The sequence below is a fragment of the Lepidochelys kempii genome, chromosome 11 (assembly GCF_965140285.1).
Source record: "Lepidochelys kempii isolate rLepKem1 chromosome 11, rLepKem1.hap1, whole genome shotgun sequence".
Lineage (NCBI taxonomy): Eukaryota > Metazoa > Chordata > Testudines > Cheloniidae > Lepidochelys > Lepidochelys kempii.
This window is the reverse complement of record NC_136390.1, coordinates 46749325-46777089: the sequence shown is the minus strand read 5'-3', so window position 1 is coordinate 46777089 and position 27765 is coordinate 46749325. Positions and strand designations below refer to the sequence as shown.

Sequence of the window (27765 nt, the reverse complement as noted above, 5' to 3'; positions counted from 1 at the left end):
TTGGTGAAAGCCACTGGGGACAGTTTAGTTCCATTAATGATGAGGATTGTTAATGCCTCCCTGTATGAAGGCAGCTTGCTGGCTACGTTAAAACATGGTAGTTAGGCACTCATTCAAGAAATCATTTCTTGACATGGACAACCTTACTAATTTCAAACCAATCTGAAACCTTCTCATGTGAGGAAAATTAATGAAAAAGTAGTAATGAAAATTAATGAAAAACTCAGCGACATCCAAATTTCTCCAAAATTCTTTAATCCTTATTACTCTGAACATGGCACAAGAACTACATTGATATAGTATCTTTGGCTAATAATTTCCTCCTGGAAATGAAGAATGCTCAGATATCTATGTTAACATTGATGTCGTTCGACAGCCTTTAACGTGACTGACAACAAGGAAGGGGTGTCTCAATGATGGGGCCTGTCAGGAGTGGACAGGATTACTTTAGAATGGTTCCACTCATTCCTGTCGAAAAGGACCTGGAAGGTGGAAATGGGCACTTGCTGATTTTCTCTGGAAGCCATCCCTTTAGGAGTACTGCAAGGTTCCATCTTGTAACTCTCCCAATTTAATGTCCAGGTGAGGCTGCTGGGAGGGACCCTGGGCAAAAATGCTGCTGTCTGTTTTTTCAATCAAACCCAGATTGCTTCCCCAGCTGGCTTAAAATCAATCCAGATAACACAGAGGTAGAAGAGAGAAGCATTGCACAAACTGACAGGTGGAAACTGCTCCCTCAGTAGAAATCATTGCCTTTGATGTCAGTAGTCGGGAATCTCAGGGCTTTATTGAATCCATTGCTAGCGATTAGATTTTAAAGAGTCAGTGACAGTCCAAAATACATTCTAACAGATTGGCTGGCTGAAATCTGAAGCTTTTCCTCTCTGAAGTGGACCTCATTACAGTTATTCATCCCCTCAGTGTTTGCAGGCTAGATTACGGTAATCCACTTCACAAGGGTGCTACTCGTTCAGCGTTGGAAAATGACATGGAATCTTCTGCTGGTGAGGAATGCAGTCACCTTTTTATAAAGGGGCCAGGTGGCTATGAACATGAGATCTCTGTTCTGAGCTCTTCATTGGACTCCTTTCTGTTTTGGAGTTTAATTCAGCCATAAGTGGCCTTGGATCCAATTTGACTTGTACAGACAGTTAACTGAAATGATCTTTGTTTATCCCTTCATATGAACTTCATAGGGAAGCCAACAGGGACTTCTGGTGGATGGCCTCCATATCTGGAACTGGCTCTCACTAATGGTCTGCCAATTCTCATCCTGGCAACCTTTACTACATGATGCTAAATGCGTCTGTTTTAATTTGTCTTTTAATTTGCAGGGGATTTACTGTCAGTGGGGTAGGACATGTCGGAGTTAGGGGATTGGTAGGGAGTAGTGTTATTGGTTGACAGTTTGTAATGTTTCAGTTTTAATAATTGTTCTTGCACCTAGAGACTTTCTGAATTTCACATTTATAAATTAATGTATAAATGTTTATTAATGTTAATAAAATCCCACGAGCTAGATCCTCAGCTGGTGTTAATCGGCATAGTTCTTTTGAAGTTCCCCATAGTCCATGGAGTTACTATGACTTTCCCCAAATGACAATCTAGCAGCTTATGTTTAAAATGTAAAATTTCTTTCATCAGCTAGAGCTGATGGCCATAGATTTTTTTCCCATAAAGTCCCATACATTACATCAGTGGAGATATGTGGTCCTCTTGTCATATACCTGCAACCTGGGTCCTGCAATCCTGCCAAAGAGTTCAGTATTAGTTTGCCTTTACAGAGACTGAACCAGGTTTACAGTTAATATTAACTCCTCGATAACTATTTTAAATTAATTTAATACAAACTAAGAAGAAGCTGTGATTGTAAACATTAATTCATCTAAAAGGATTAGGATTGGTAACTCAACTGATTGAGGAAAGAATCGATAACAACAGAAGTGAAAAAGCTGAGTGTCAAAAATTCTCACTAGATCAAGAACCTTACATAATAATCATGAGACAGATTTTTTTTAAAGCTTCTGTTTAGCATACAACAGATTTTGGGGCAGGGGGTACCTTGACTTCATTATACTTACTACTTAAATGCATTTATTTTCAATATGTTGATTTAAGTAGACAGCTAATGATGGCAAGTTTTAAATGCAACAGACATATAGGTATGTTTGTTTTAGTGTGGAGAAAGCAGCTTTGCATATCCTTATGTTTTAATCAGTTGCCTGAAATACCTAAAGTTTGTCAATAAGGATAACAATCATGGTAAATTTAGTAACTCCCACTATGCAACCCTCATAGGATCATGTGCTAATGAAGAAGATGCTCTAATGCCCACCGAATGTAACACCTTCCAATTAGCACTCCCCAACATGAATACTAACATTAATGTTAAACAGCGAAGACAAAAATGGGTATCAATTCACATAATAGAAAATAATTGATGAAGTTGGAGGGTGTGATTATTTGTGATTACTTTACAGTCATGCACAGAAAGTAGGAGAACCCCAGTTAGTAGCTAATCTCTGGCTACCTCTTTGAAGATAATGAAATTGGCTTCCTACTGATGATTATTCATTAACAATTAATTCTTTCTTGGAGATCTGCTTCATTTTCAGCTTCTCACCACAAACATGCAATGGAATAATTACAAGTGGAAATGAAAAAGCAATTAGTGGCAGATAATGCCAACATCTGATTAAAAAACAGTAGAACAGATTAGCAGTTCAGTAACTGCAAGTCTGCTGCCTTCAGCAGGGAGATGTAAGTTACTCACCAATATTGCAATTCAAGCTGTGTTTCTCTTTTATTGCTTCCCCTACATCGTGATCTGCCACATGCAATGCTCTTTTATTCTAGGCGGTATTGGTTTGTTGTAAATACTTTTTTTAAAGATTAAGTATTAGTTGAAATAGTTTATTGTCCTACATGCTGAGGCTCTTTCAAAAAAAATAATAATAAATGTAAAAAGGTAGTTAAAACAAGTCATTCAGGGGGCAAGCAAATGTACTCAAGGGGTTTTAAGATAGATCGTAGGAGACAAAGATCCTTGGGAATTATAAAAAATAGAATGTTTGTTATAAAACAGAGAACACAATGTGATGGTTGTCGTTAGCCACTATGCTGTCGCTAAGCTAACTGGTGGTTTAGATCTTGCATTCTGAGCCCACAAAATCCAACAGAAGCACAGAAGGAGACACTGGTACAATGTGTAATGTTATTATTTATATTATAGTAAGAGCTAGAGGTCCAATATGCTAAACTCTGTACAAACATGTAGCAAGAAGTGCAGGAAGCCGAGAATTGAACCTAGTGGCCCCATCCATTGCCTTAATCACAAGACTAAATCACCATTCTTCCATTGATTTTATTTTCCTTTTCGGTACCAAAAATAATTGCCATTGTCACCATTACCATAGCTATGCAGAGCTTCAACTACTCTCCGAAACACACTAAAACACAATGTTATGAATTAAGTTTTTTCATTGTTGTTGTTTTGTGTTTTTAGTACTAATCCAGAGAGCTGGAGTAGTGAGCAGTTCTTTAAGGCATGGTATGAAAGAGAAAGTAATTATAAAACAGCCATTAAAAATATAGCTCATTGGGCTTCATGCAGGCTGAATTTTATGTTTTCAAAAAGATTTACTATAGACTATTTTTCTTTTTCAAATTTTTCTTTTTTGCATGTATGGAGTGGGAAGGAAAAATGCCCTCAGTGAATTTAGGTTCTGCAGGGGAATTAGTGGTTTTTTTGTTTCAGAAGATGAACAATAATAAATAAAGGAAAATGTGCATACTAAACTCATTGCTTACATTAAGGTCCTTCTCTCACCTGGGTAAAGAAGTGTCTATTGTCTGTTATGATAATAGGACCTACAAATTTACTCTAATTGTGAGCTCACCTGTCAAAGCATGTGGGAGTTCATAAGATGTTACAATAACTGATCATAACAAATGTTGATGAGAAAAGGTATGACACAGAGATGGAAAGACTAAATTAGTCCAAACAAAAAGATATGGTTCAAAGACTATGTTAAAATCATGCTTAGTAAAAACAGAAGATGTGAAACCAGAAATTAATGAACCAATATTAAACGTGTCAAATATTAGGTGCAGTTTGTGGATAAAATAATGAGGGGGTGGGCTATTCCACCCACCATTCCTTTTTTGCGTCCTTAAAGAAAGTAAGTTTTGGGGGAAAATAGAGACTAACAGACGGAAGCTACTGGAGCAAGTTTCAACATCATGGCTGCCTCTTCTACCATTTTATGGGACCCTGACCCTCATCGTCCTAATCCCGAGGGATGTCCTGACCAGGTTGGGCCAGAGAGAGGGATCCAGATGACATCACCCCCTCTACCAACTCCAGCTGAATCCCATACACCATCTCAGATGAAACAGAATTGGACTTGTTAACAGTAGCTCCAGCCCATCTAAGCTAACTTCTTTTTTACCCAAAAGAACAGTGATTACCACATTAGATACTAACTAAGAAAGAAACTATCATACAAAGGGTTTTTTTCCTTCTAAACCTCTCTCCATGTTGCCTCTGCCTCTTGCACGTTACTTACCTCTACTCCATCCACCTGCTCCTTCTCCCCCATCTCCTTCTGGCTGCTAACTTCCATTTTTTCTCTGCCTTCCTGCCTCCCCACTGCCAAGCCTTTCTTTCCCTGCTGCTTCTCCCCCACCAGCCCCTTTCACTGACATGGATAGCTATACACCACAGTGTGGATGCAGCCTGCTTTTCACTGCAGTGTGTAGCTACACATATCCTACCTGTCACCCCAAGTGCTGGTAGATCATTGTCATGGAGTATATGTACCCTGTGCTGGCTCAGCAACTAGTGGGTTAATGCAGGTACTGCCAGCCAAGATGACTAGCAGCCTCATAGGAGCAGGGAGGATAAAAGAGCTGGGAAGCAGATGGGGCAGCTTCCAGGGGAGCAAGCAGGCTGGAGAAGGGAGCTCCTGCTAGAAAGCTGCTAAAAAGCTCAGAGACAGCACCCTAGGAGGGGAGGACTGGACCAGCAGGCTGAAGAGCATACAGAAAGCAGAGGAGGTGGGAAGGAGCTTAGGGCATAGAACTGTAGGACTGGAAGGGACCTCGAGAGGTCATCCAGTCCAGTCCCCTTCACTCGTGGCAGGACTAAGTATTATCTAGACCAGTGCTTTTCAAGCTATCTGATGTGGGGGACAGGCAATTTTTTTTTCCAATGTGCGCGCAGACTGGCAGCCGACAGCTCGTGGACCGGCACCAGTCCACGGACCACCACTTTGAGTAGCACTGATCTAGACCATCCCTGACAGGTGTTTGTCGAACCTTCTCTTAAAAATCTCCAATTATAGAGATTCTACAGCCTCCCAAGTCAATTTATTCAAGTGCTTAACCACCCTGACAGTTAGGAAGTTTTTCCTAATGTCCAACCTAAACCTCCCTTGCTGCAATTTAAGCCCATTGCTTCTGGTCCTATCCTCAGACGTTCACAAAAACATTTTGTTCTTCCTCCTCCTTCTTGAGGCCTAATCAGCACAGAGTAGAGCGTAAGAATTACTTCTCATGTCTTGCTTACAACATTCCTGCTAATACATCCCAGAAGGATGTTTGCTTTTTTTGCAACAACGTTACACTGTTGACTCATGTTTAGCTTGTGGTCCACCATGACTCCCAGATCCCTTTCTGCAATACTCCTTCCTAGGAAGTCATTTCCCATTTTGTATGTGTGCAACTGATTGATCCTTCCTATGTGGAGTACTTTGCATTTGTCCTTAATGAATTTCATCCTATTTACTTTAGACCATTCCTCTAGTGCGACAAGATCATTTTGAATTTTAATCCTACCCTCCGAAGCACTTGAAACCCTCCCAGCTTGGTATCACCCGCAAACTTTATGCCTTTTCTAAATCATTGATGAAGATATTGTACAGCACCGGACCCAGAACTGATCCCGGGGGGACCCCACTCATTATGCCCTTTCAGCATGACTGCAGGGATTTCCCTACACCCCCCTGAACTCCCCCAACTCCCCCCCCCCCAGTTTTGTGAACTAGTTACATGCAGTGTTGCCAATTTAGTGATTGTTTAGAAATTTGAATTGAAATTGAAATATTAATACACACATTAAAAGCACATAAAGTGTATGATAAAATATGTGTATCTGGAAAAGTATAATAGATTTGAAAAGTATGAACATAGACTAGCTTCCTTATACAGCTGTTGTTTTTTATGACAGTGTCAGTGCATTCATTTCAGAGATCTTGGCCAATCTAATAATTTCAAATTATGATTTGTAAGCAAAGTCTAAATGATCTCTTCCTGACAGCTAGTGATGAGCTGGGGGGAAAGGCTTCAGGACCAGATTGTATTTACATTCACACTTATTTTAGCCTCTTCTGGTACTACCTCACTTTCACTGGTATTCACTATGTTAGACGTCCAATCTCCACCAACCTTCTTGGTGAAAACTGAAACAAAGAAGTCATTAAGCACCTCTGCCATTTCCACATTTTCTGTTATTATTCCCCCTCCCTCTTGCCACTGAGTAACAGGCCTACCCTGAGCTTGGTCTTCCTCTTGCTTCTAATGTATTTGTAGACTGTTTTCTTGTTACCCTTTATGTCTTTAGCTAGTTTGATCTCGTTTTGTGCCTTGACCTTTCTAATTTTGTCTCTACATACTTGTGTTATTTGTTTATATTCATCCTTTGTAATTTGACCTAGTTTCCACTTTTTGTAGGACTCTTTTTTGATTTTTAGATCATTGAAGATCTCCTGGTTAAGCCAGGGTGGTCTCTAGCCACACGTCCTATCTTTCCTATGCAGTGGAATAATTTGCTCTTGTGCCTTGGCGACACCGTCTTCGCAGCCAGGCATTCACCTCCAGGATGCATCTGTCTCTGCCTGGGCCCCTACCCTTGACCGTAAGGATCGAAGAGAACATGGCTAGAGTCATCAAGGCCTGATTTGGCTTAGGGGTGCTGAGCTGGAACCCAGTGGATTGGCGGGCCTGGGTTCTCCTACCAACCTCTGAGGGACTTAAGAATGGAGGGGGGTTTCAGACCTCCTGGGCACGAGGAATTGACTGACAGTCCTTCCAGACTGAGGGAGCTCAGGTACAGTCCTCTGCCTGGCCAGAGCAGGTGCCATGGCACTGACACACTAGCTCACACTCTTGAAATAGTCAGTCTGGTCAGCCAACTTTGTCATTATAGAAACTCTCTGTATTGCTCAAGTAAAGAATTGTGTAGCCACCAATTTTCCCACATTTAGAAAACTCATTTTAGGGCGATCTTACTCAGGCCACAGGAAAAAGCTTACTTTGCATGCAAAACTCACATGGGACTCCTCTTAGCCATTGTATTGATTACAGTCTTCTGCAGAGAGTAATAGGAATTTGTTCGGAATGAGTGAGCCTCACTTGTATAAGATATGAGTGAGCCTTACAGGGGGTGTGTGTGTATGAGTATAATTTCTTGCACTAGGAATGTGAAGCTATGTTCTTCAGAATAATGGATAAACTTGAATATCTCTGTATTTATGTTTGTGTTTATGATTTTCCTGGGCTATTTTTATCAGCGAGTGATTTATGAGTTATTAAAAGCATAAGATCTGGGGGTTTCATGTTGTTGCTATCCAGAAATTGGAGTACCCTTAAAAGACTGGATTGAGTATATTTTCCCCCCATAAATAGTTCCCCAAAGCATTGAAAATTAAATCTTTGAAAAACATGAACTGAATACAACTATACACAGATACACAAATGTGTATACATCAATAATTTCTGTATACAGCTTTGCTGTTATGAAAGCTTCTTCTGGGAAAGAGGAGGAAGGACAGTGGGAACATGATGATGTATTTCACATAAGGGTGAAACCACAATTTTTATTAGTTCCTTTTTCTGGGATTTTGTCTCTTTTAGCCATGTATGAAACTTGGCTGCAGTGGAATGGGTTGATGACATTTCTCAGATACAGAAGAGACATTGCAATTGTTGAGAACTATTTCCTGGATAAGGTTGTGTGCTAACAGGTTTTGATGAGCTGGAATGGAATCTCGGCCCAAACTACTGAAAGAGCACAAGGCTGCTGCATTCAGGGCAATGGACAAACATTCTTAAGGCAAAATCTTGCTTTCATATATGCAGGCATCTCCTAGTATCATCTTTGAGACTTGTGCATTGCATTTATATCCTTTTGGGGGGAAATTGCCTTAATGTGCCATGCAGACAAAAGTAGAGAATTGGGCCAAAAGAAATTTGATGAGGTTCAACAAGGACAAGTGCAGAGTCCTGCACTTAGGATGGAAGAATCCCATGCACTGCTACAGGCTAGGGACTGAGTGATTAGGCAGCAGTTCTGCGGAAAAGGACCTAGGGGTTACAGTGGACAAGAAGCTGGATATGAGTCAAGAGTGTGCCCTTGTTGCCAAGAAGGCGAACAGCATTTTGGGCTGTATAAGTAGGAGCATTGCCAGCAGATCGAAGGATGTGATCATTCTCCTCTATTTGGCATTGGTGAGGCCTCATCTGGAGTACTGTGTCCAGTTTTGGGCCCCACACTACAAGAAGGATGTGGAAAAATTGGAAAGAGTCCAGCAGAGGGCAACAGAAATTATTAGGGGGCTGGATCACATGATTTATGAGGATAGGCTGAGGGAACTGGGATTATTTAGTCTGCAGAAGAGAAGAATGAGGGGGGATTTGATAGCTGCTTTCAACTACCTGAAAGGGGGTTCCAAAGAGGATGGATCTAGGCTGCTCTCAGTGGTGGCAGATGACAGAACAAGGAGTAATGGTCTCAAATTGCAGTGGGGGAGGTTTAGGTTGGATATTCAGAAAAACGTTTTCACTAGGAGGGTGGTGAAGCACTGGAATGGGTTACCTCGGGAGGTGGTGGAATCTCCTTCCTTAGAGGTTTTTAAGGTCAGGCTTGACAAAGCCCTGGCTGGTATGATTTAGTTGGGGATTGGTCCTGCTTTGAGCAGGGGGTTGGACTAAATGACCTCCTGAGATCTCTTCCAACCTTGAAATTCTATGATTCTATGTTACACAACTAGAAAAGCTCAGCAACACAACACAGCTATTCTACAGAGACAGCCACCTAAACAACAGCTTCTGTAAACAATTTGCCTCAATGTGTCAGAATATTAACACGTACTGCAGGGTTTCTCCTCTTTCCTTACCAGGTGAGTGTTTTCAGTCTCTATATTACTGCAGCAAATCTACGCCATAGTCCTGTAACGTTTACGTTCTTAGCGATATTAGGTATTTTTAAAATTCCAAAAAACTAATCTTGAAAGCAATAAAACCCAGCCTCCGTTAAGTAAGTGTTAATGCATAGGCTGTACTCACCAGCCCCTGGGATCTGGGGTCAGTCAGCTGCTTAACCTTTCCAGCTTCTAGGGGAAGCACATGCTGCTCATTTCTGAAGTAGCAGTAAAGGCTACTCCCCACATGCCACCTAAACCTTTGTCCACCTCATGCAGGTGGAATGGCTTAGGAAAATCCACCAATTGGCTGCTACAGTTCTGTTTCCCTATCCCCATGTGGCTTAAGGGAAAAGCCAGAATGTGTTAAGATTTTATTTGTAAAGTTTTCCCCATCTTCTTCTGTAAGAGTATTCTCTCTCCAACTGCATCCCTGGCCCAGCTAGCTTCAGATCACTGGGAACGTCTACTCTTGTCTCCCACCTTCTCCACCCAAGTACTTCAAATACATTTTACCCAAATGAAGTATTTAGGCCTGATCCAAAGCCCATCTACATCAATGAGCATCTTTCCACTGATTTCACTAAAAGATTCAGATCGTGCCCCCAAAACCACCTAGAATCTGTATAACTCACAAAGCTTTGTCAGTTTTCCATCATAGTCTTTTCTTGTGTATTGTATCCCCATTCTGTACCCTTTGTCTGTGTGTGTGTTTAGACAAGGAATGCCTCTGTTCTATATTTATACATTGCCACCCTAGCACAATAGGATCCTGATCCCAACTGGGGTCTTTGGGTGCTACCATAACATAAGTATTTACTATTATGATGACTACGTATACTGCTAACCTCATTGTAGTGGTCTCAAAGAAAAGATAGGACAAGATTCAAGTCCGATACTTCAGAAACACTCTTTCACCTAAAATGTGCCTCACAATGAAGCTCTAATAACAAGCCAAAGACTGTTAAAATGCTTTTCTCTCTTTCTCTGTCTGGCATCTGATAAAATTAAACAAAACTATTTTGTCCACCCTTGACGAATCAGTCCTTAGAACGGGGGATGGAAGAGGTAAAGCATTTATTGAAAATCGGTTGCAAATGAACTTGGAAAGAATGTAATGAAACTTTATGAACAACTTTTTCCCATAAAGCTTTCACTATTGGTATATAGACAATGTAAGTGTGAGATTGTAGGGTGTAACTGTAAAAAGAGGGCTCTTACAATGAGGTGTAAAAGACTTAGAATTTAAGAAAAAAAATGTATTATTTCATTAATTGCTTGGAAGAATGTAAGAGAAAAATATTCTAGATATTTTACATTAAATCAAGCCTGATGATGATAAAAATAAAATAAAATTGTGGATTACTTTCTCTGAAATGTGACAGAAGCCCAGTAAAGAGACTAATTGAGATAACCAATAAAGATAACCAATAAGAGAACCAATAAAAGTAGCAGCATATAAAATTTGCTAATATTCGTATTGGGTTTTTGTTGTTTTGTTTTACCCTAGCAAACCATTGTGATTTAGATGTAAAGGAATATTAACAAATCAGATGCCTTTTCCTTGTGTCTGATGTTAGGGACTAATGAGTTTATTGAGCCAGGTAGTTCCCTGGTGAGTATAAATGTATATAAGTCAGCACAGTTCAGTGAAATTGCCAAGCAGTGAGGGGGCCTATAAATGAACTAGCATGAAGACAGCATTACCCAATGAAGGGATGATCACTTTAGCCTAGGTCCCTTACAGCAGGACTTCAAAAACAGGGCACATTGCACCAGGTGTGCTATATTAGGCTGTAGACAAGTACTTCAGCATCAAGTGTCTGGTATAAATGTATACTGGAGAGGCATAGCTCATTACAGAAACAATTTAATCCTCCGCTGAAGGACCACACAAGGCACTATGTACCACTTAAGATCCTCTGATTCCTGAGATAAGCAAGTGGTGCATAGAGGTTTCTACACATCCCCTATGATCTGCAGGTCAATATCACTCTTGTGCATGGACATCAAATCATAAACAAATGCAATCAGATAATATGACCTCCAGTTTCCTACTGTCATAGCACATGCAAAGTGAAATTCTGTACTGGGACTAGTGTCGTTTAATATATTTTTATTAGTGGAACAAACAGTAAGCAATGAGACATTAAAAATTGGAAGAAGGTACAAAATTGTTTAGGTTAGTCAAGGCCAGAGAAGACTAAGAGGGACTTCAGAGAGACCCAAGATATAAAGGAAAATGCAAAATAATGCATGTTGGAAAGAATAATTTTAATTCATGTACCTTGCTGGATTCTAAATTTTTCTGTAACACTCAGGAAAAAGATGTGATCACCGCTAAGAACAGTTAGTCACATTGCTTAATACATGACTAGAAGGCACTCAGTGATGAATGCAGCATAAGAACCTTATCTATATAAAATGGAATAGAATTGTGGGCAGCTCAATGAATGCCATTGATCACTGTGAAGTGACTCCATCTCTCTGTTTTTGAGAAATTGCTGTTATTGAGAAGGTGAAGTTGGAATGCCTTTCCCAGAAGGTATATAGTGTTAAGGTAGTGGCCTGGAAAACTTATAGTCCATATATCTCTCTGGTTGAGATACTGAATGAATCTGATGATAACAGGGATAAAACTAGAATTTAAAATCAAGGTTTATTGGAGTCTAAGGAGAGAGAGAGCAAGAATTGGAGACTGAAGCCCAGTCAAGGTTGAAAAGTGTGCAGTAGAGCTGGGCAGGAACCGAATGTTTTGGGTTTTTTTGCTAGGAAAATTTCATGACTTTGAATTTTTCAAACATTTGCAAACAAAGTGAAAAGAAAATTGTTTAAAATTTTCCACAAAATGAAATGTAGGGGAAAAAATAGTTTCTGGTTGACAGAAACATTTCATTTTGATACAATTGAAACATTTTATTCCAGTGTTGACCCTTTTTATTTTATATAAAATGTGCACATATAGAAATGAAAAGTCATTTCAAATTGGAGAATCACAACATTCTTTTGAAAACGTTCACTTTCTCAATAACAACAACATTTTGACCTTATCTGAATGCTATGTTCCATTTTTTTGTTTTGTTTTTTAAGTTAATCAAAATCAACAAACGTCACCAAAATGCCATTTTCCGTTGGAAAAATTTTCTATCTGAAAATGTCTGACCAGCTCTTGTGCACAGGGCATCTCAGGGTGGTGTGCAAAGGTGATTTAAACTCACTTTCCACTGCTCTGATCCTGGAGAGTCTTTGTGCCAGGCTGCTCCCCTGATCTGATTTAGAATAGCCTGAGGGCTGCTGTAACTTGTACTGACTGTCAGTGGCCTCAGAGGTCTGAATCAGCAGGCACAAGGAAACTGTCTCTGTGAGCAGCAAGGAGAGTTGTGGAAGAGCTGGCACAGGAGCTGCTATGACAGCTCAGATAGCCACCAGAATCTGGCCAGTAGTTTCTCTTTTCTTTTTTTGTTGTTCTGTTTCTCTGTTTCTTTTTAAGATGTGGCTGCTGAAGTTTTTAACATCTGCTCTGTTCCTGGCTCAGTTTCTCTCAGTGCAGCAACACTTCCTGTTGACAAAAAAAAAAGAGAGTCCTCTTAGCCCCAGAACTGTGTGTTTCATGCTTGTAAAACCACTATAGCAACAAAAGATGATTGGCTCTTACCATAAGAAAATTAATTGCCCAAGAATTATTTTCCTGTTTTAGACTTTAGCCTAAAAGTTTTCAAAGCCACCTAAGGCATTTGGAAGCCTAATTTCCAAATAATATGAAAGAGAATTGAATGTCTAAATCTGTCCCAGGAGTATTTGAAAATCTTAGCACTACTCTTCCATAGGAAAGGTACATTGATGTCGAGGAGCAGCTCTGTGAGCTGACACTTTCTTCAGTGATTATTATATTGTGCAAGGGTCAGAGTGGATTATTATGGATGTTTGTATATTTTTAGGAGTCTTGAAGAAACTCAACTCTTTTTTGAGACTGGGAGGGAAAATGAGTGTATATAAAGGCCTGGTTGATTCTTTTGATCTGGTTTTTACTAAGTTAATCAAACAGCCTGTTTGGGTCACTCCTTTTTTGTAAAAAGAAAAGGAGTACTTGTGGCACCTTAGAGACTAACAAATTTATTTGAGCATAAGCTTTCATGAGCTACTGCTCCCCTAACCCTGCATCCCATGCAAGCTGAGCAACAGGCAACAAATCAAACAAAAGAACCAAAACACCACCACACTGAAATTCAGACACCTTGTCTGTGGAAAAGGTGAGAGAAACAACATTGTGTGTGTCTGTGTGTGTGCTTCCTTGATCATTGTTTTGTCCAGTACTTAGATGCCAAAATGATAAGTGTGGTGGTAAAAGTAGCTAAAATAAGTAGAGTAGAGTATACAGGGTGGTACTGTTGCCCTCTCCAGAAGGTGAATCCAAGATGGGGTGAAACAATTCACGGCCAAGTTATTTTCCAGTCCCATTGCTGCAACTTTATAGCCTGATTTGATTTGCTCCTTTCTGACAGTTTGGGGTTCCATTGGACACAGGCTAAAGCTTTGTACTTCTTTGGGGGAAATGATGATCCTCCTCTGTTGGAAGTGTAGGTGTATGGGTGGCCTTTATGATTTCTTTCTGAAGTTGCATTACACAGCCTGGATTGCTGTGTATTGAATAGCCTGGTTGCCCTATGTCCTTGATCAAGTACTTGCCCCTACTGGCAAGCAAATGCAACCAAATTACAGTGGTGTCTGCAAGCAGCTTGAAACAATAGGTCTGAGACACAAACCAACGGTCTCATTCATTGTAAAGACTGAAGACTATTGGTAACCATTTAAATGACAATAATATTAACTGTTTCATTGCTTCCCAAAGTGATGTCTCAGTCCAGTGGCAAGCATGGGTTATGTGAGTTTGGAGGGAGAACCACCACTATTCCCCCCCCCCCCCCCCGATAATGACATGTTAGCTCTGTTATTGGTCACTTAAGTAACTTAAGTCTTTTCCCAGTCACTATCTGTCATCTGTATTTGGGAATGATTGATCTTCGCAGGTATTTTTTCTCTTTCATGTTATATAAATGACAGTGTGGAGCATGTGTGGCGAGAGCATGGGTTGCATCCCAGTTCTTCGGGGGATGAATAGGAATGCCCATTCTGCCTATTCTGACCTTTTGGGCCAAGAGCCAAGCCTGTCCTGCCCGGAGAAGAAGGATGAGTATCCTAATAAGTTTTTCCCCATTTGGTTTCATTACTGAAGGGCTACCTCTCTAGTGGTTTGATTTACTCCATGTCTTTTGGAGAAGGGAAATTCAATATCAATTATTCAATGAATTATTCAATTCAATAGAATATCCCCATAGGGAGGGATTTTCAAATGCTCTCAGCGCTGGCTCACCTCAGCCCCCACTGAACTCATTGGTAGTTTTATCACTAACTTCACTGGGATCAAAGTTAGGCTAGTGGTGGGTTCTTTTGAAAATCCCACCCACATAAAGACTGAATATTCACAGTGTAAGAGTCCATATCACATTTAATGTGAGTGGAGGCAAAGATGAAACAGAAAGGAAGCTGGTGGGATTGTCGTTCCTCTTGTAAAAATTCACTGTATTATTTTATATGCTAAATAATAAACAAAATAGTCTGCAATTCAACAAAGGGCATAAACACATAAATAGTCACATTAAAATCACTGGGCTATTCGCATGCTTAATGGTATGGGCTTAAGGACCTTGTTGAATTGTGACCAGAATGAAGATTCAGCATATTGAGCATAAAAGAGGAGTTCTCTTGTTAAAGAAACACTCCACCCACAGTTTGAGTAATATCAGACGTATTAATAAACTGCAATACATTCTATATTTCTGTAACCTGTTTTGTTTCCTCATTTCTAGTGTTATGTTGAGCCCCTGCTAGCCAAGAGGTAGAAGGGTTGGATGGTAAAAATAAGGGACTGTAGATAAAACAAAGTTACTGATTCAGAAAATGTTTCAAAAATTCATCCCAGTAGAATAAGGCTCAGATCTTCAATAGATCTGTACAGAATTATACATACTGAGGATCTGGTCATGCATTCATTGTATACCTTTGAAAAACACTGGATAACTTTTTTTGCCCCAATTTCAGCTCAGGGCTATGCTCTGTTTCTCTGACGGCAACCTCTTAAGGTTATATCACATCAAATGATGCGGAACTGTGAGAAGCTCTTCATGAAAAAAGGAAATTTCACACTAATAATGTTTTGAACAGCTGATTGACTCTGCGAAAGGGGTTAAAAAGGAATAACAAGAAATAGTTTTTAACACCTAAATATTGATCTACTTAAAAATAAAAGCTTACACAGTTCTCAGACACTTATGATGGGTGAAATCATAGTCTCCACTCTCTTAAATTAAACAACTGTATACAGCACAATATTCTTTTTGCAGGTGTTGAGGCAGGATTTTTTTATTTCTATGAGCAAATGTGCAATTTCACAGTTCTTTTATCAAATTACAAACATCTCTTCATGCTGTGCATCGTGATCATGCAGAAGCAAGGAAATGAAGCTTAACAGGTTACCCAAGCACAGCTGAGGGAACAGAATGTACTAAAAATACATGTATATGCGCTGCATTTACATATATTCTCACATAAATACTATGATGTTTTGCAGGACAGAAAAGAAAAATAACCCAATGAATGCACCAAAAGTGAAATGGCAAGAACATCAGATCCTAAAGCAAGTCACCTACCTGAGATGACTTCAGGAAAATGTTAATAATTTGTAATCTATGTTCTGTACTAAATCCCAGGAAGAAATATTGGTTACATTTGCTTGCAGTGGCATGACAGCTTCATTTCTGGGGGCAGTTTCCAACTTCAAGCAGGAAAAATAATCCCCACTTTTAAAGCTGCATTGCGGTTTGCTCAGTTGTGCTTCATATATTATTGAATGATAGAAAACTCTGTAAATGAAAAAAAGTAAAAATGTAGCCCCAAGAGCTGTAGTCCTCGCTCATGAAAAATTTTATTCAAGTCTGTGGGAATTTTGCCCAGTATTGCAGGACTATTCCCAGGCAGTACAGAAGATGTCTGGATAGTGGTAATGAACAGGTGTTTCAAACTGGTTTTGAATATCGTCAGTTACAAACCTGTGAAGCTAAAATTTGCTCTTGCATTCTTTGCACACACAGACCCAAATTATAGACCAGGGGTGGCAGGTTTGTATAATTTTTGGTGGTGCCCAGAATGGGTTGAAGTCCCGCCCCTCCCCCCACCTTGTAAGCCGATATATATATTTTTAAATAATGTAAAAATAAACTGGAAACAGTAAGCATTTAACAGTTTCCCTTTATTGCACAATATTGTTATCATAAGAAAAAATTATTTAACTAAGAATATCAACTTTTGAATACAGAAACAACCAAACACTCTTGGATCAATAACCCTCAAAAGCAAATACTTTCTAAAATTAAAACAAATATAGCCCCTTCTTTTGCGATGTTCTTCGTCGTTGTTTGGTTCCTGAAATGAAGCCATTCAGGAGACTTGCAATGTCCAGTTCAGAGGTAGAGTTCTTATGAATGTGAAGAAATGCCAAGTGTTTTAGATGTTCTTGGCCCATTGTCGTTCGCAAATAATTTTTCAGTCTGCGCAGGCAACAGAATGATCGCTAAATGGTGCAGGTTATAGTAGGAATTATGTAGAATAATTTAGGAGAATTGTAACTTCTGACAACGTCACTCAAGCCTTCATTTTGTTTCAGAAATTACTTCACTTTGCTCACCAAATTAAGCTGGCAATTTCTCGATCTGCAAATATCACTCAACATTTCTAAATGAAGACAGAGCCTCTCCATGTTAATATCACCATGGAAAACTTCACTTATTGGGACAATGTCCTGTTTCGAGCCATAGTTATATGCTTGTCCAATTTTACTGCGAATGTAAAGCTTTCTGTTGAAAACCTCTGTTCAATGGCAACTTTGCAAACATCAGCGATCCTGACATATATTTGATGAAATACTCTTTGGGGTCACTGAAGGTGTGAGGAAGGCTGCCATGGTTGAGCCATCTCGGTGGCTTGCATTTTCTCAGGAGTGTGGAATCATCTAAATAAAGATTTCTTGCCTTCTCTACTGTTGTTTCCCAGAAGTGATTGTATGATGAGCTAGTGTGCATCCCACTCAACACCTCTTGCAACAAGCCAACTTTCTTCATAACGCTTGCCAGTGACATGTTTGGGCTTTGAATTTTTGCATTAGCTTCTTCTACAGGACCCATGGCTTTCACAAGACCTGTCAATGTAAAGTATGCTGAAAAAGATTGAAGTTGCTTCAAGAATCCACTAATTTTGAGCCAAATTCATCGGAAGAGTAACTAAATTCATCTAGGCAGTTCATCATGGCCTCGTAGTTGTGGAGCAGTGATTTAATGCTACTAATCCTTAGTGTCCATCTCGTTGAACACAATGGTCGTAAAGAAGGCTCCCCTTCACTCTGAAACTCTCAGAATGCTCCCATTCACTTTGGTGACTCTCTGAAGGCATTGATGAGATTGTTCACGACATTCTTGAATATTATGCAGGGCATCCTGCATGGCAAGGTTAAGGGAATGTGCAGCTCAGTTCACAAATTCCTCTCTTGGCTCTCAATCCTTCACTCTGGCTTGGGCTCCAATAAATTCATGGGACACATTACTGGCTCCATCATAACCCTGCCCCGGCAATCAGAAAAGGGCAAATCACACCTAAGAAGCGTATCTTCCACGGTTTTGAAAAGAGAAGCCGCGTCCATTGTGTCAGTTTGGTAAAACACAATAAACTCCTCATCAATATCCCAGTCCTCACTAGAAAAGAACGTTTAAAGAAAAACGTACTTATTCTTTTCTTGACAAATCAGTAGTCTCATCCATTACAATGGCATAAAACTTTGAAGCCTTTATCTTTTGCACAATTTGCGCCATCATTTTGATTATTTCATTAATAACCTCATGTGACAGCCACTTGTATTTTGTGCAACTAAGCCACTGTCTCGGTTCCTCAGAATCTGTACTGCGTAGCAACAAGATCTGCATCAAATTTGAACCACTCTCATTATGTCCATGTAATGCTATGCCTTGTTGAGCTAGGGACTGAGACACTGTTAAAACTGTTGTGTAGAGCTTTCCTAGCTGATTGTGATTCTTTCCTGTAACTGGCTGACCTTAGTGCAGAAACATGTACCTGCAATTGCAGAGCAGCCTACTTCATTACCGCTTCCTTGTGACAGGAGGATTTTTCATGTGATGTAAAACCACACAATGCGTGTCTCCCATCTTGAAATCTGCACAAAATAAATGTTGGTTCGGCCGTTGTAGAAAATATTAAGATCTTTTTTTCAGAATAGTTTTTGCAGACTGAGCAAAATGATCTGTCTAATTCGCTGTTGTACTCCAACCACATAAATCACGATAGCCAAGACTGTTGAAAACTCCTTTTCCTATCTTGTAGATTTGCCGCATCTTTCTTTTGTATAACTTCAGTTTGAAAGCTGGGTGTCGAACTCAAGCCATCACTTGATGAATTACCCGTTTCTTCTTTTTCTATGGGTAACTTTATTAAGAATGTATCCATTGTTGATTATTACTGGCCCTACAAATCAAGAATTTGTTGCTGGGATAAAATGAAGCTACAATGTGCTGGCACCACAAGATTACAAGGGCCAATTAAAAGTGAAAAGTCAGAAGCAGCACTCGCCTGCTTCGATACATTATATTTTGTTGTACCTGTGTACAACCAATTATATACTTTAAAGGGTGTAAAATAATCAAGTGTTGTGCTAAACACAATCATACCCCAAACTGACCGCCACATTTAAGTTGCATGTTTTTTCCCTCAGGTGAGGGCTCTGGAGTGGGGCTCGGGATGAGGGGTTCACAGTGCAGGAGGGGGTTCAGGGCTGGGGCTGACGGTTGGGGTGCAGTGGGGTGAGGTCTCTGGCTGGGGGTGCAGGCTCGGGCGTTTGGGTGGGGCCAGGGATGAGGACAGGCTGGCCCAGGGCTAGGGCCAGAGAGGAGGACTCCCCCCAACCCTCTCCCTGTCAGCAGCAGCGAGCTCCGGTGGAGGGGCCCCCCCAGCAGCAGACTCACCTTGCACCACTGTCACTGCACATGCTCCTAGGGCCCCTCTCAGGTCCAGGAAGCCCCCTTGCCTCCCCTGTGGTGGGTACTGCGGATGGAGGCTGGCTGCCATCACATGTGCACCTCCTCCCCTGCTGCTGCTGCTGCTGCCCCTCACCGTAGCCTCACTGGGGGATGGGACTGTCGCCCAGCGTGGGGCAGGAGCAGTGACTGCGGGCGGTGGAGGGGCGCAGGGTGTCACAACACTCACCCAAGCCCCAGCTGCTCAGGTCCAGGAAGCCCCCTCGTCTCCCCTGTGATGACTGGGTGCTGGGGAGGGGATGTAGCCTCCTCCCCTGCTGCAGCCTGCTGCTCCTCACCATAGCCTCAGGGGGGATGGGGCTGCCCCTTGCCCACCGTGGGGCAGGAGTGGTGGCTGTGGATGGGGGCGGCGTGGGCGGGGGCACAGATCATAGGTTCACACGCTCACCAAAGCCCCAGCAGCTGCTCAGGTGAGTAAGGTCCAGAGGATTCCCAGCTGGAAGCCCCCTCGGCATCACCTCCTGGTGGGTGCCGGCGGAGGGGAGGGATGCCAGTCATGTGTGCGCTACTTCCCCGCCTCAGGTGCAGCAGCAACCCCCCGCCTCAGCCTGCTGCCAGCACTGCTCTTGTGCTGTAGCCTAGCCTTAGGGAGCAGCGGCTGGCGGTGCAGGCGAGGGAGAGCAGAACAGAATGGCAGGGCAGCCAGAGCTGCCCACTTTCAATCAGGCAGGGATGCTCCGGGGCGCAGGGGAGGTGCGGCACGAGGGGCAGCAGCCAGAAGCTGGGGGACACTCCACGCAAACATTGGTGGAGCCGGGCCCCCAGGCCCTGAAATTCCTGTAGCCTGGGCACCGCAGGCCCGTATACCTTGCCGCCCCTGTTTATAGACATGTTCAGCTCACAATAAAGTCAATGAGAATTGTGCCATTTGATTAGAAAGCAGAATTTGGCCCCAACCTTTTGGACTCAATATATTTGGGATCACTTCATTCAAAAGGCGTGTTCCTTTCCCTTTGCTTTTCACCTGCTTTCATCAACACTGACATTTCCAGCATTTCTTTTTAATTTTGTTACTGCTTTTGCTGCCAGATATTTTGCAAGAAGCAGGTGCAGATTGCCTCCTTACTCCAACACTGTTCACATTCTACTTTCCCTTTTATTTAGACTTACAGTCCTCGCAGAACTTTTGCCTTGGCCACGCCTGCTAGCTCTTCCTCCCCACAGCTGCTGCGTCAGTTTTCAGATTATGTTAGATATCTGTTAAATAGCACAGACTATGACTATGTTCCTCTCCTGCCCCTGCTCCCGTCATATGATCCCTTTCCGTTTGTGCAGGGCAGTTTTATTTTTAGAATATTTGCTTCTTTGAAAATCTACTTTTTGTTACTCCCAAATAGATCCTGTGATGCAGATGCTCTTGTCCTGCAAAGGAAAAAAATATTCTCTCTTTTTCCGTCTGTGCTATATACGTACATAGTAATTACTTCTGTGAATTTAGTTTTGGGTGCAGATTCCCAGCCCTGGTCATGCAGCAGCAGGCATCAATTGCAGGCTCCAGCAAGTGCTTGCCCTGGATGTCACCTTACAGTTCCGGCCACACAGCAGCAGGCTGCAGTGGGTGCTGGCCCTGGACACTGACCCTTACCCTGACTGTGTGGCAGCAGGCACAGACCCCACGCACCAACCCCGGGTGCCGCCCTGCCCCTGGTCACACAGCAGCAGGTGCCAGCTCTGGGTGCTGACCCCCGGCTCCGTGGCAGCGGGTGCTGATCCCCGGCTCTGGTTGCCAATCCCTGGCCCTGCAACTGCGGGTGCTGACCCTGGGCTCCAGTGTGTGCTGGCCCAGGGCGCCAACCTCCAGCCTCAGGTGCCAACGCACACCTTCGACCATGAGGTGGTGGGGCGCCCCCATCCATCACCCCTGGCTTCTGCTGCCTCACCCCCCACCACTCCATCCAGGTCTTAACTTGCCAAGACTTGCTGTGAAAAGTGATATTAACAAACATGCAAATATCACTTTTCACAGCATTATTTTTATTATTGTGTCTGCAAAATAAACCTATATAAATAAATTACAGTGATCTGGATGTGTATACATCAGTGGTCACCAACTGGTAGATCGCGATCAACTGGTCAATCCTGGAGCCTCTGACAGTCGATCGCAATCTCCAGATGGTGAAAGTCCGGCGGTGCAGTGAGGCTAAGGCAGGCTCCCTGCCTGCCCTGGCCCCACTCCGGGAAGTGGCCAGCATGCCCTGGCCCCGCTACGGTAAGTGGCCAGCATGCAGCCCCAGGGGAGGGGTGGGGTCTCTGTGCACTGCTCCTGCCTGCAAGCACCGCCCCCGCAGCTCCCATTGTCCGGGAATAGGGAACTGCGGCCAATGGGCGCTGCGGGGGCGGTGCCTGCAGGGAAGGGCAGCGTGCAAAGCCATGTGCCCCACCCAGGAGCCATGTGCGGTCGGGGCAGGTAGGGAGTTTGCCTTAGCCGCGCTGCACTACTGATGGGGAGCCGCCCGAGTTAAGTGCTGCCCATTGGGAGCCCGCACCCCAACCCCCAGCCCTGAGCCCCTCCTGGAACCAGCACCCCAAACTCCATCCTGCACCCCAACCCTCTACCCCAGCCCTGAGCCCGCTCCCAGAGCCTGCAACCTGCACCCCCTCCTGCACCCCAACACTGCCCCAGCCTGGAGCCCCCTCCTGCACCCAAACTCCCTCCCAGAGCTTGCATCCCTCGCCCCCTCCTGCACCCCAACCCCCTGCCCCAGGCTCAGCCCAGAGCCCCTCCCACACTCCAAACCCCTCGGCCCCAGCCCAGACCCCGCACCCCCCCCCAAACTCCAGCCCCCTGCCCCAGCCCGGTGAAAGTGAGCGAGGGTGGCGGAGAGCGAGCAACGGGGGGTGGGGTGGAGTGAGCTGGGTGAGGCCTCGGGGAAGGGGCGGGGTAGATTCTGGGTTGCACTTAAATTCAAAAAGTGCTCTTGTTTGTAAAAAGGTTCAAGACCCCTGGTATACATGCATATTCATTTGTTTTTCCTAAAGTTAATTAAATATTTTAGGAAAAAGTGTCAGTGCGGCCACCAGCAAGAGTTGATGACCGCATTCTGAGGCCACCAAAAAATGCGTTCTGAGACCCCCTTCACTAGATGCTGAGAATATTACTGAGTCTGACAAACAAGCACAGCCGCTGAGACTGTTCCAACTAGAGCTCGAGTGAAATGTTAACTCCTCTATTGATGAATAATCCCTTTGACATTCACACGCTCACTGCCACTAGGGCTGCATTACAAGCCTGAAGGTGGTCATTGTACTTGCAGTGGCTGGCAAACCTAAAAATATGCTGTAAATCAGGACGGTGACTCAAGATGATGAAAAACAACATTCGGGATAAAACGACCACTTCACGTTCCCTTGTGAATGGGATTATTTTTGTGGGAGAAGATAAATCTAAGGGTGCATCGATAAGCATCAAAGTGAAAGAAGGGCAAGCCATAAAACCCCAAAATGCTGAAAGAAGCAAAGATGTAATTAATTATTATTATTGTTTATTTATTATTATTCAACATTTATGTTATGTTAGTACCTAATAAGGATTAGGGTCCCACTTTGCTAGGAACTGTGCAAAAAGAGAGAGAGACAATAACTGGTTTATAATATAAAAGACACAAACAAATGAAAGGGGCTATGGAGGCTATAACATTTCCTTCAAAATGCAACACAGGATATGTCTCCATTGTGTTTTCAAACCTGCGGCCATGTGTCTCAGAGACAGGGTCGACAGACTCAGGTGTGTTCTATGGCACTAAAAACAGCAGTGTAGATTTGCAGCTCGGGCTCTGAACGCTAGGTGGGCAGGGTTCCGAAACCTGATCTACACGAGAGAAATGTAAGAGCTACTGTGTTATTTGGATGAGTGTGTTTCTTGGAACATCCCAGACAGCCCCTAAAGAGTGAAGGACCCTTCGCTGAGGAAGTAACACTGGGAGGAAGTTGAGGTGTGTGTTTCGTGTCTCGGGGAGAGGGAAACCGTTTGTACCAGCAGCTGAAGCAACATTCCTTCAGTCAAAAATTTTCCCTTGAAACTGTTCTTTGACAGAGATTTTTACAAAAAGTATCTGCTTTGCACAGAAAATGTTGAGCTTTTGTCTAAACTCACCCAAAACTCAATCTTTTGTCTCAGAACTGGAAATGTTGGGGTTTTTTTCAACAAAAAGTCTCTAAATTTTTTGCAGAAGAAAAGCCATTTTCTGACCAGCTCTATGCCGCAACCTCTTCCAACAATAAATAGAAGTTTTTCTGTTGTTAAATTGAGTTTATGCCAGCGTCATTATTTGAGACTTTCTGCATTACTGTGGTAATTCCCCAATAAGGAGACTTCAAGGTTACATAACAGAAATTAAACTGGTTAAAGCCCGAGAATGTCAGTTGAACACTGTCTCTCACACACAAATGCCCCCAAACAGCCTGGAAATGATCTAATAGCCAGTTAAAACAAACAACCTTTCAGCAGGTTTAATAATTGATTAAAGCTTAACTGTCTCAGACTAACCTGTTTAGTGCCAGTCTGAATGTAGACAAGCTGAAATGATTAAATGAGTCCTCCCTTCATTGAAGACCCAACATGTGTTTGAAGGTATGTGTCAGACGTTAGAGGAGGAAAAGCTAGTCTGGAGCATGGAGAGATAACGTATTCAAAAGCCTCTTTTCTTCATCGAGTGGTGGAGGAGATGTTATTTGTGGTCTGTGGGTAACTTATGCAACATTTCAGGACTGCATAGGTACATGTTTTACAACAGTTTTCTTTCTTATCTGCATGAGCACATGCCATCGTGGCAATTATACTGCATGTTAAAAAGTGATTGCAGAAGTAGGGAGAACATAAGCCTTGCCATTTCCTTCCCTTTTGAGCTTGCACTTGTTTTTGTTTTATGAAAGTACACATGCAATGCTGAGGGTCAGCAGGATTTCGGGAAAGGTCAGAGCAAATAAATATGTTGTCCTATTTGTTCACTTGTGAACAAGATTCTCTCAGTTTCCCATAATGTCAGTGACCTTCATTTAACCTCTTCCCGCCCCCAAAATATAGATCCCTGAAAGCCTGATTGCCCTTTTGTGGGAGGAAACCCACAAACGGGAGCTAAAGAGTAGGGAAATCTTTGCAGGGGGACCTCACAGATATTTCTCCCTTGTTAGTCCGTAGAGGTTAGAGTGTATTTGTCCCCCTCACTCACTAGCCTGTGAGGGATCAGTGGTAGATTAGGCCCTTCTAATCACAGAACCGCAGAATCTCTGGTCCTGGTCTTGGTCCTTGGTAGCATGATTCCACTGGAACCATGCTGCCAGGGAGTGTCCTGGCTGTGGCTGCTCCCATGGCTCCCCCTAAAAAAGGATCCCCACTATGGAGGGAAGGCTACAAAATCCTCACTGCATTACAAGTCCTTGAGGATTGAGTGCAAGGGAGTTGATGTACTACACCTCTTGCCGACCTAATCCTCCCCGCCCATCCCTTTCCCCCATGCGGCTTCCTGGGCTATGGAGAGCAGTTTAGGGGACTGAGGGCATGCTGGTGTAGAGGTGGCTGAACACCCCTGTGTGGGATGGGTACAGTCTGCCTGCAGATCTCAGAGGTAGAATCAGGCACGAAACTCAGATATTTCAAGGGGCGTCTCTACAGCACAATATGAAAAGATCATGGTTTACCCTGTTGTTTTGTTTTTATTAAATTGAATTTACCATTAGTTCCAGAGGCCCAGGTTTTTCAAGGCATTTAGGCATGGCTGTGCTCAGTGTCACAACCCCTAACTTATTTAGGAGCCTAAATCTCATTTCAAAAGAGATTTAGGCACTTAGAAGACTAAATCCCTTTGCTCTCAATGGGATTTTGGCTCCTAAATTCCTAAATCCCATTGACATTTAATGGGACAGTCTCCTAAGTGCCTAGCTGCCTTTTGAAAATGAGATTTAGGCTCCTAAATCAGTAAGGGGTTGTGGCACTCAGCACAGTCATGCCTGAATGCCTTGAAAAACCCAGGCCTCGGAACATACATCAGTTGTAAAATAAGAGAAATATTTTTAATCCAAGGTACAGTAAAATATGCCCTGGTACCAACCTCTGTTTTTCACACAAATTTTTATCTGACTACATTCTCTAGTATAGGGTCGGAAAGAGAGAGAGAAAGATCAAATGCCTTGTAGGAAAATGTTATTTAAGACCTCACACCCTGATACTTGTACTCCCTTGTGATTGCATGACCTTAGTACCACATTGTCTGAGCACCACACAATCATTAATGAATGTGTTCCTAGAACACCACTTGTATTAAGGAAGTGGGATTATCTACATTTTAGAGATGGGAAATTGAGGCACAGAGAGATTAAATGATATGCTCATGATCATATAGGAACTCTTGAGCAGAGCCAAGCACAGACCCATCATTTCAGTCCAGTGCCTTGACCACAAGGCCATCCTTTCTTCTTAGAAGTGTTCAAAGCATCATTTAACAGCATTCTGGAGCGTCCGTGTTCTCTGGGATCTGCAGAAAGGTAACATTTAGTCCTGACAAATTACCTAATTGTGTAAGGTACTGATACTTTCTGCACGGTGCTCAGTGCCTTTGAATCCCATTGGCTTTAACAAGAGATGAGGGCATTCAGATATTCACAGGGGCCCAGCATTAGAGCTATTCTGCTAGCAAAGCTGTACTTGCAGCTATGTAAAACCCTGAAAAAAGCAGAAAGTAGATGCCTTTGATCAAGATCTTCTTTATAGTATTCAATACAATTTGGGATGGTCTCAGGAAATTTGAATGTATAGGGAATTTTTTTAATAAGAAACATGTGCAATTGTGCTCAGACTCAACCAGTGGCATGAACTTCATTAAAGTGTTCTTGTTAAGTTGAAGGAGCCAAAGCTGTAATGTTAAAACAGAGAGATTTGACTTAAACATAGGTACATGAATACTGTGTTCCCGCTCTCCATGCTGCCGTGGGATGACGGCTTTGCTTTACCACCACCAACCTGGGTGGGATAAAGCACCCAAAGTTCACTCTCATTCTCCCTAGTGTGGTAGTAATTTGAAGTAGCCATGCTGCAATTCACTGACAACCTTGAGAAAAGTTGTTTGGAGTCTGGAGGTCAATTAGTTCCTTTGTTTTTAGGGAGAATATGTCCCTATGGCATTCACTAGTGCCAGGAGTCCCGCCGCTATTAGGGGGCCCCTGGCATCAGTGTGATGGGCACAGTGGAGGTGACATTTAATAGTGTGAACAGGACTTCAGTTTACAGGATTTTTTTGATACTATTGTTTCCAAAATCAGAGGAAAAAAGTAAATGAGATGTGCTCAAAGTTGACTTGATAGGTGCTGTCAAGGTTCCTTCCCCACTATGAACTCTAGGGTACAGATGTGGGGACCTGCATGAAAAACCTCCTAAGCTTATTTTTACCAGCTTAGGTCAAAACTTCCCCAAGGTACAAAATATTCCACCCTTTGTCCTTGGATTGGCCGCTACCACCACCAAACAAATACTGGTTACTGGGGAAGAGCTGTTTGGACATGTCTTTCCCCCCAAAATACTTCCCAAAACCTTGCACCCCACTTCCTGGACAAGGTTTGGTAAAAAGCCTCACCAATTTGCCTAGGTGACTACAGACCCAGACCTTTGGATCTTAAGAACAATGAACAATCCTCCCAACACTTGCACCCCCCCCTTTCCAGGGAAATGTTGGATAAAAAGCCTCACCAATTTGCCAAGGTGACTACAGACCCAGACCTTTGGATCTTAAGAACAATGAACAATCCTCCCAACACTTGCACACCCCCCCCTTTCCAGGGAAATGTTGGATAAAAAGCCTCACCAATTTGCATAGGTGACCATAGACCCAAACCCTTGGATCTGAGAACAATGAAAAAGCATTCAGTTTTCTTACAAGAAGACTTCTAATAGAAATAGAAGTAAATAGAAATAAAGAAATCCCCCCTGTAAAATCAGGATGGTAGATATCTTACAGGGTAATTAGATTCAAAAACATAGAGAACCCCTCTAGGCAAAACCTTAAGTTACAAAAAAGATACACAGACAGAAATAGTTATTCTATTCAGCACAATTCTTTTCTCAGCCATTTAAAGAAATCATAATCTAACACGTACCTAGCTAGATTACTTACTAAAAGTTCTAAGACTCCATTCCCGGTCTATCCCCGGCAGAAACCAGCATATAGACAGACAGAGACCCTTTGTTTCTCTCCCTCCTCCCAGCTTCTGAAAGTATCTTGTCTCCTCATTGGTCATTTTGGTCAGGTGCCAGCGAGGTTACCTTTAGCTTCTTAACCCTTTACAGGTGAGAGGAGCTTTCCCCTGGCCAGGAGGGATTTCAAAGGGGTTTACCCTTCCCTTTATATTTATGACAGGTGGATTCTACTTCTTAGAAACCACTTTTAAAAGGACGCTTCATAGAACCATTTCTTCCAAGTTAC

The 27765-nt window shown here is 42.6% G+C and overlaps 1 long non-coding RNA gene across 1 annotated transcript; it reads right to left on the bottom strand.

Annotated features, from left to right (window-relative positions):
• Positions 1-345: 345 nt before the first annotated feature.
• LOC140895700 (uncharacterized) lies at positions 346-24054 on the bottom strand. Its single transcript, XR_012154315.2, has 3 exons — positions 23841-24054; positions 12419-12759; positions 346-1749 (listed from the first exon to the last, which is right to left on the bottom strand). It is a non-coding gene; the product is annotated as an uncharacterized LOC140895700 (long non-coding RNA).
• Positions 24055-27765: the final 3711 nt, after the last annotated feature.